We start from the raw sequence: 7,558 nt of genomic DNA, 5'->3' as shown, positions 1-7,558 counted from the left end.
TGTTTTCTTCCCCTCTTTCAGCCAAATGAGCCTCAGGTCTTCGCTTTCCCTCAGATTTGAGGGAAGATGTGAAGCTGTTTCTGCCCTACAACACTCTTTACAGCATCTTTGGGATGAGAAGGTATACGGGCTGGGTAAGCGTTTGGAGTCCAGGCAGTGAGACTCCAGTGCTTGCCCTGTTTGGAGGATGTGAGTTGAAGGAACAGGAACATGGTATCAAAACACAACAAGCCAAATTATAGTCAGCAAACAGGATGATAAACTTCCTGCAAGCTTGTAAATTGCTGCTCAAGTTGATGTAACGATAAGTCAGTTTGTGCATTTTTTTAGCTCCTCTTTTTAACTACAACAACAAACTCGAGTACATACTAGTGCATCACCATTTAGTTGCTAAAATTTATTTTCTAACAAACATAACTGTTTGTTTTAGTTGTATATTTTATTCTTCTATTTAGTTTCAGTCCCTCGCAAACTTGAGAAGTCAACACTAGCACTTAGTTCCATAATTCAGTCAAACATATTTTGAGGATGTAGGCTGCTGCTGCTATGTAATTGGCCGTACTATTTTGGGATGGAAGGTGAAGGTCAAATCTCTTGGGAATGATGGTTTTGTTTGTCTATAGAGATAGCATCCATTCTGTAAATCATTGCACTGCAGTCTTCACACTAGAAAAATATTTTGAAGTGAAACTCCGTCTCTTTTAAAAAAAAAATGCTTGTGGAAAGTTTCTAACTCTGTGGATTTGGCAGCTTTTCCTTTGTACTTATCCCAGTTTCTTTCACATGCCACTGGAAAAAATCAAAGTCTAGCAATTAGTAACTTTTTAACAGGCAGTTTGGGGAAAGTAAGATGAAGCCTGAAAGACCAAGCAATCTACTTTTCCTTCTGCTTCCTTCTGACAGGGTTTCAGCTTGTTAGTGTAGTGTCTGCTTCATTTGTGTGTGTGCAGTATTAATTCTTCTTCTGCGCTTGTGCTTCCTCATTTAAAGCGAACCTGTCTTCCCATAAGTTTTGCTTCTTTTCCCCTTCATTTTTGGTATAATTGTGAATACTGTGCATCTGGAATGACGTTAGTAGAGAACATCGTGCCCTGGCTTCGCTGCCTCACTCGGCTCCCTGCCACTGGTCCTTCCTACGGGCAGGATCTAAGGGAAGAAGGAAGATGAAGAGGTTTCTACCAGGATCATGTATAGACCTGAAGACTGTCAGACTTGATCTTGGCATCAGCTGTCCTCCTAAAGCTGCTCCTGAAGCAGGTATTGCTCCTGAAGCTATTTTGCCTGTCTTTTCAAGCTATCTCTACGAGTACATTCATGCGGTGCCATAGCTCAGATGGCCTGGTCATCTCTGAGACAGCTGTACCCTGTTCCTTAAAAGGGAGAAATGAGGCTTTGTAGTGGAGTAGCAGCATATTGTAGTCAAGAACTGAATCTGTGGTCACAGTGGCTTTTACTGCCCAGCGGATGGGCCTGTGCGTGGCTCACCAGCTGCAAGTTCAATGCCTTCAGTTTGCCCAGGTATGGCAAACTATAGTGGTCTATTATGGACATGAGGAAAACTTGCGGAGACGTCATTTCCTCACCCAGAGGAAGGACTGCAGGATCCAAAACTATTGAAGATGCTGGAAAACAATACTTAATATTTATTTATGGTTTCTTGATTTCCTGGTCCCACTAACATCATTGTTCCCTTGTATTGTTCTTAGAAGTCTGGTATCTGGGGTTTTGAACGGTTTAGACAATTATTTTTTTCTTTGGAGAATAGGAACTGAAAGTACGTTCCTCACAGCAAATTCATGAATGAAATAAAGATAAAAAAAAAAGAAAAAAAGTGTTCCATATCCTTATGTAACCTTGTGTGGAAAGACTCTGTGAGACTTCAGTTTGCTTGTGTAATCAATGTGGGTGTCTTGGTAAGCAGCAGTATGTCCTGGTATGAGCAGTATTCAGCGCTGTCAAACTCCGGTTGAGTATTAGCAGATGGCACTTGCCACCAACGTGCTCTGCTGGTACTTGTCTGCCGTTACGGCGCAGGTAGACTGGTGAGGAGGGTGATTTGCGTGATGTTGTGACAGCTGAATATTTTCCTTTTTTAACTTAAGTAACACTCTTACAAGCTGTCCCTGCTGGACTGATTGGGAGCAGCAGTTTTTCTTGTACTATTTTTTACAGATTTAATACCTTAAAAAATCCTCAAATCCTCCCTGCTTCAAGTGGATGATGGTTTAAAGCTTTTGATTATAACCTAAAAAAATGAGGCTCTTATTTCAGGAGAAGGTAATAATAAGCTCTCTTGTCTTAAGGTCCCAGCATTCAAACAAAAAATTTCATTAAGAAGGCAACTAAAATTGTACTGTAGTCAGGTTTTGTCTTCTGTTCCCTTATAAAAATTAATGAAAGGAACAAGAACAGTCATGCAATCTTCGCGTTCCTGAAGAACACATGCTTCACAGACGGTTTAGTGAAATTGTGCAATTATGCTGGGAACTCATCAAAGCTGAAGAGAGGCTGTAGACCTACATAAGACCTACAAAAAAAGTCTGTGCTTGAAGAGGGAAAGGAGAAAAGAAAGGACCAGTGAGAGAAGGAAAGCCTGTGAGTGTGTGTGTGGGGTTATTTCTCCCCAGCATGCACATAGAATCGAGGTCCGTATTTCTTGAAATTACGAATTTATTTGACAGTAAGGCAATCCGCTAATGTGGATAAATTCAAATGGCATGGCTTTATTCCTGCAGCTCTATTCTGGATGTGAATATGCTCCATTTATTTTTCTAAAATCACGTCCTTGGTGATCATTGTATCCTTCAAGAAATGAAACCTCTGATGGATGTAAACTGAGATTTGCATGTAAATATGCTGTGTTATAATTAATGCTCAGCAGATGTTTATATGGTAGCATAAAGAAAAAAAGTCAGAGCACTAAATTTTTTTTGTCATATACTCTTTCTGATAGTTATCAAGCCAATAAAGAAATAAAAGATGAACTATTGTTGCATTTGCACAGTTGAAGCATCTCATGAATCAAATATAAGCCAGAAAAAATATTATCAATGATTGCATTTCCATGGAAATTGGCTCAAAACCATATAGGCAGATGAAAATTTACGAGACCAGTTCATAGCAGGCAATAGGGGCATGTAACAATCTTTTGTTCATATGAAGCTGTGTGTGAAATAAAAAAATTTAAATTTTGGTATGGTTGTATTCTTGTTGTAATGGAGTTAAGACAACTAACATTTGCATCTAATCTTCAGAAGCCAGTAGTTTCCTCATTTACTGATTTTATTCTTTATATTTAAGTTCTGGTTCAAAGTAAAGAATTAGTTTTTCAAGCCAGGTTGCAAGACTTGCATAGCTATAATCATACTTTTTTCCGTGGATGATACAAGAAATTATTTTTTTTTCCCAACACTTCAAAGTATTTGTTCAGAAGTGGGAGTTTAAAGTCACAAATCATATAAGTACACATGTGCCACTGCAGTGTTTATTAAATACTTTTTAAAAAATAAATGTATTTTAATTAAAGTACATTTAGTTTTTCAAGGTGAATTTTAAGCCCGTTTCTTGCCATCAGAATATCTTTGATGTAGAATCAATTCTGGTTGTAATTTAATCCTTTAACACTGCAGTAAGCACCAGTTGAATGGGGTCCTCCTGTTCTTGCACTGAATGTCACTGATTCCTGTGGGATCCTGCATCAGAAGTGCTGGGGGTCTGTCCCTGCAAATCTGAGAGCTGGGTCTGTGCCAGTACGCAGAAACTGTAAACCTCAGTTTACTGCTGCAGCCAGTTTGCGTTTCTCAGAGTAGGCTAGTTGTTTAGTTTGTTGAACCTATCTACTCGTGATCATTTCCCAAGAAAATGAAGTTAAAATTTAGGCAAAATATTCCAAGAAGAGACACACAATTTGTCAGCTTCTTATGATAAAATTGTGTGTTTCTCCTTTGAAATGATTCTTTTTTCAGACCTTCATGCCTTAAGTAATTATCATGGCTTTGGTCAGCCTTGCTGGAAAGAATTGCTTTGGTCAGCCTTGCTTACCAGATATGAGTGAATTCAGTGTTGTGTGCTGCCCTGGAAAGAATTCATTGACTAGTTGACAAGAAGATCCCGTTACTGTTGAGAAATCCTTTAATTTGGTTTCATTTCCAACATTTGACAAATATGGTATACGTTGCAGGTGCCATGTAAGCTGCTGTTGGTAGCAGTTAATGCAGCTTGGGTTTTGTAGACTGGCTATTTCCTGGTTTGGGATGGTGGGGGGCATTCATATCGCAGTGTTACATTTAATTTAAAATTTTAAAGTGTGAAAACTAGGAGTGATAGTAGGAGCTTGGAGTTTAAACAAATATTAAAGATTTAAAGTTGTTTCATACAAGTGTAATAAGACTGTATTTGATGATATTTTGTACTACATGATGGTACAGCAAGAATACGTATAATTCTCTCTGTAAACTGTTCTTTTACATATAAGTAAGCATGTGTGTTTCTATGTTTTCTTAAATACCCACCACTATCACTAATACTATCTTCAAAAGTAGAATCATAGAGAATAGTTTGGGTTGGAAGGGACCTCTAAAGGTCATCTAGTCCAACCCCCCTGCCATGGGCAGGGACATCTTCAACTAGATCAGGTTGCTCAGAGCCCCGTCCAACCTGACCTTGAACGTTTCCAGGGATGGGGCATCCACCACCCCTCTGGGCAACCTGTGCCAGTGTTTCATGACCCTCAGCGTAAAAAATTTCTTCCTTATATCTAGTCTAAATCTCCCCCCCTTTAGTTTAAAGCCATTTCCCCTTGTTCCGTCGCAACAGGCCCTGCTAAAAGTAGTCTGTCACTAAATTTATTGCTGGCTAAATAAATTTATTTATTTAATTATAAATAATAATAAAAATTTATTATTTTATTATATATAAAAATATAATAAATACATTATATTTATTTACATAATGTATAAATAAAATACATTACAGCTGAAATACATTATAGCTGAAACTGCTTTCTGACCTATTTACAAAGAGATCCTGCTCTCTGTGTTTAAATTCTCTTGTGAAAAACATCCAGTTTTCAAATGAAATTTTGAGAACTTCACAGTCTTACAAAAGGGGGGAGGAGGGGGAAGAAGAAGTTTAAAACTGCAAACCCATGTAATTTTGCCTGGACAGGCATATAGGACTTCTGGTTGGTTTATCTACCTGAATTCAAATATGCCCTTGAATATTTGCATCAAAAATTAACTTCTCTACATGTCTGTAGAAGGAGAATTACTGTTAAGACAGTCTGCTGTCTGAATGGTTCTCCTGATCCAAAGGGTGGTGTATATAATCTCAGATTTCAAATTAAGGATCAAATTCATGGAGATGCTTCAGCCACTTTATTCATGGGGGCTATTGTTAAAGCCCACTTTTGGCTGTTCTGGTACATCGTTTCTTCAAAGTTGTAATTGAACTGATTTATAGTTAATGCTACACATCCAAGGCCAGTGGAAAGGTTGCAGGTTAGTATTCTCTTGGAGTTCAAATAAACTCTGGTTGATTGTACATGAAATTGAAAGTTTTTTTTTTCCCCTTAATTTGCAGAACATGAAAGCACGTGAGTGCAGCCAAGATACTTGAACATATGAAAACTGCTCTAGTGAAATTATTTCAAATGAATCTGGAAATGCAAATGTTAGTATTCCTAAATAGTGACGTTGTTATATGCATATGTTGTCATTACTGGGCAGAGGTAGGCATGCTTGGGATAACTGTAAAAGTGTGGATTCACTTTAATTTTTGTTGTATTTCTTGGGAGCTCGCTCTCTATGATGCTTTTTTTGTTTACTGTAGCTTTTGTTGACAATAGTAAAGCCTTTTGGTCTGGGATTATTTGCTATGTTTTCAAGGCCTTTCAATGACTTACATTGTATTTATTTAATAATTCTGCGGTACTGTCTGTGTTGCTAAACTATTGGCTGAAATGAGTTCAGAAGCCAAGAGCATCTTAATTCTCTGTGAAATAAGTAATTTGAAGTAATACGGTTTTCTTAAAACCTTATTTTGCCTTGAAGATAAAAGTTGTTTCACAATGCATTTAAATAGCAACACCATCATAGTACAGACCTGGATGTCTTTTGATTATGCAGATTATCTGTTTGGTATATTTGTAGGAGAAGCCAGAGTATATATCATTGTCTGGGAGTTTTCCCAAAATAAGTCTATTGTCTTATTAAGACTCAGAAATGTGGCAGATGACTGTTGCATGAAATGAGGCATCGTTGCATACGAGCCTGTTAACTTTGTACCATTTGATCATCCCAGGACCTATCTAAATGACAAGTGATAGGAATTAGGGATATGTATCTCAGACAGAAGAGAGGTTTCCTTATATAGGGAAGCATTCTGATTTCTACTGATTGGAAAAGAACTTAAATGGGATGTTTCTGCTTTTTTCTGTGATCAGGAGGGCACTCTTTAGAAGTGCTATACTCACTACAGCTTCCCTGTAGGCTTTGTGAAGAACTGAAATTGGGATAAAAAACTGCTGTTTCATACTCTTCCCTGCTTCATGTTTTTCTTGGCCTAAGTGTGCAAGTACAAATGGCAGCCAGAATTGGCACTGAATAGTGTTTGAGAAGTACACTTGATTTATACAACTCTGGCAATAAAAATGGTAGGACTTTTAAACACTCTTAATTCCTGATTAGCATCTAACCATATTAAACATAATCCCCATTTTTAAAAAGGGAAAAAAGGAAGACCCGGGGGACTACAGGCTAGTCAGTCTCACCTCTGCGCCTGGCAAGATCATGGAGCAGATCCTTCTGGAAACTATGCTAAGGCATATGGAAAATAAGGAGGTGATTGGTGACAGCCAACACGGCTTCACTAAGGGCAAGTCCTGCCTGACAAATTTGGTGGCCTTCTACGATGGGGTTACAGCGTTGGTGGATAAAGGAAGAGCAACTGGTGTCATCTACCTGGACTTTTACAAAGCATTTGATACTGTCCCGCACATCATCCTTGTCTCTACATTAGAGAGACATGGATTTGACAGATGGACCACTCGGTGGACAAGGAATTGTCTGGACGGTCACACTCAAAGAGTTGCAGTCAACGGCTTGATATCCAAGTGGAGACCAGTGACGAGTGGCGTTCCTCGCCAGTGGGACAGTGGGATTGAGTGCGCCCTCAGCAAGTTTGCTGACAACACCAAGCTGTGTGGTGTGGTTGACACGCTGGAGGGAAGGGGTGCCATCCAGAGGGACCTTGGCAGGCTTGAGAGGTGGGCCCACGTGAACCTCATGAAGTTCAACAACACTAAGTGCAAGGTCCTGCACATGGGTTGGGGCAATCCTAAGCACAAATACAGGCTGGGTGGAGAATGGATTGAGAGCAGCCCTGCCAAGAAGGACTTGGGAATGTTGGTTGATGAGAAGCTCAACATGACCCGGCAATGTGCACTTGCAGCCCAGAAAGCCAACCATATCCTGGGCTGCATCAAAAGAAGTGTGGCCAGCATGTCGAGGGAAGTGATTCTCCCCCTCTTCTCCGCTCTCGTGAGACCCCACCTGGAGTA

At 39.3% G+C, this 7,558-nt stretch overlaps 1 protein-coding gene across 1 annotated transcript in view; it reads left to right on the top strand.

Moving 5' to 3' along the window:
- The window catches only part of PREX2 (phosphatidylinositol-3,4,5-trisphosphate-dependent Rac exchange factor 2), a 187,005-nt gene that overhangs the window by 38,347 nt on the left and 141,100 nt on the right, over positions 1-7,558 (top strand).

The sequence above is a fragment of the Pygoscelis adeliae genome, unplaced genomic scaffold (genome assembly GCF_000699105.1).
Source record: "Pygoscelis adeliae isolate BGI_AS28 unplaced genomic scaffold, ASM69910v1 Scaffold101, whole genome shotgun sequence".
NCBI classification, from domain to species: Eukaryota; Metazoa; Chordata; class Aves; order Sphenisciformes; family Spheniscidae; genus Pygoscelis; species Pygoscelis adeliae.
This window is presented reverse-complemented; position numbering and strand designations above follow the sequence as displayed.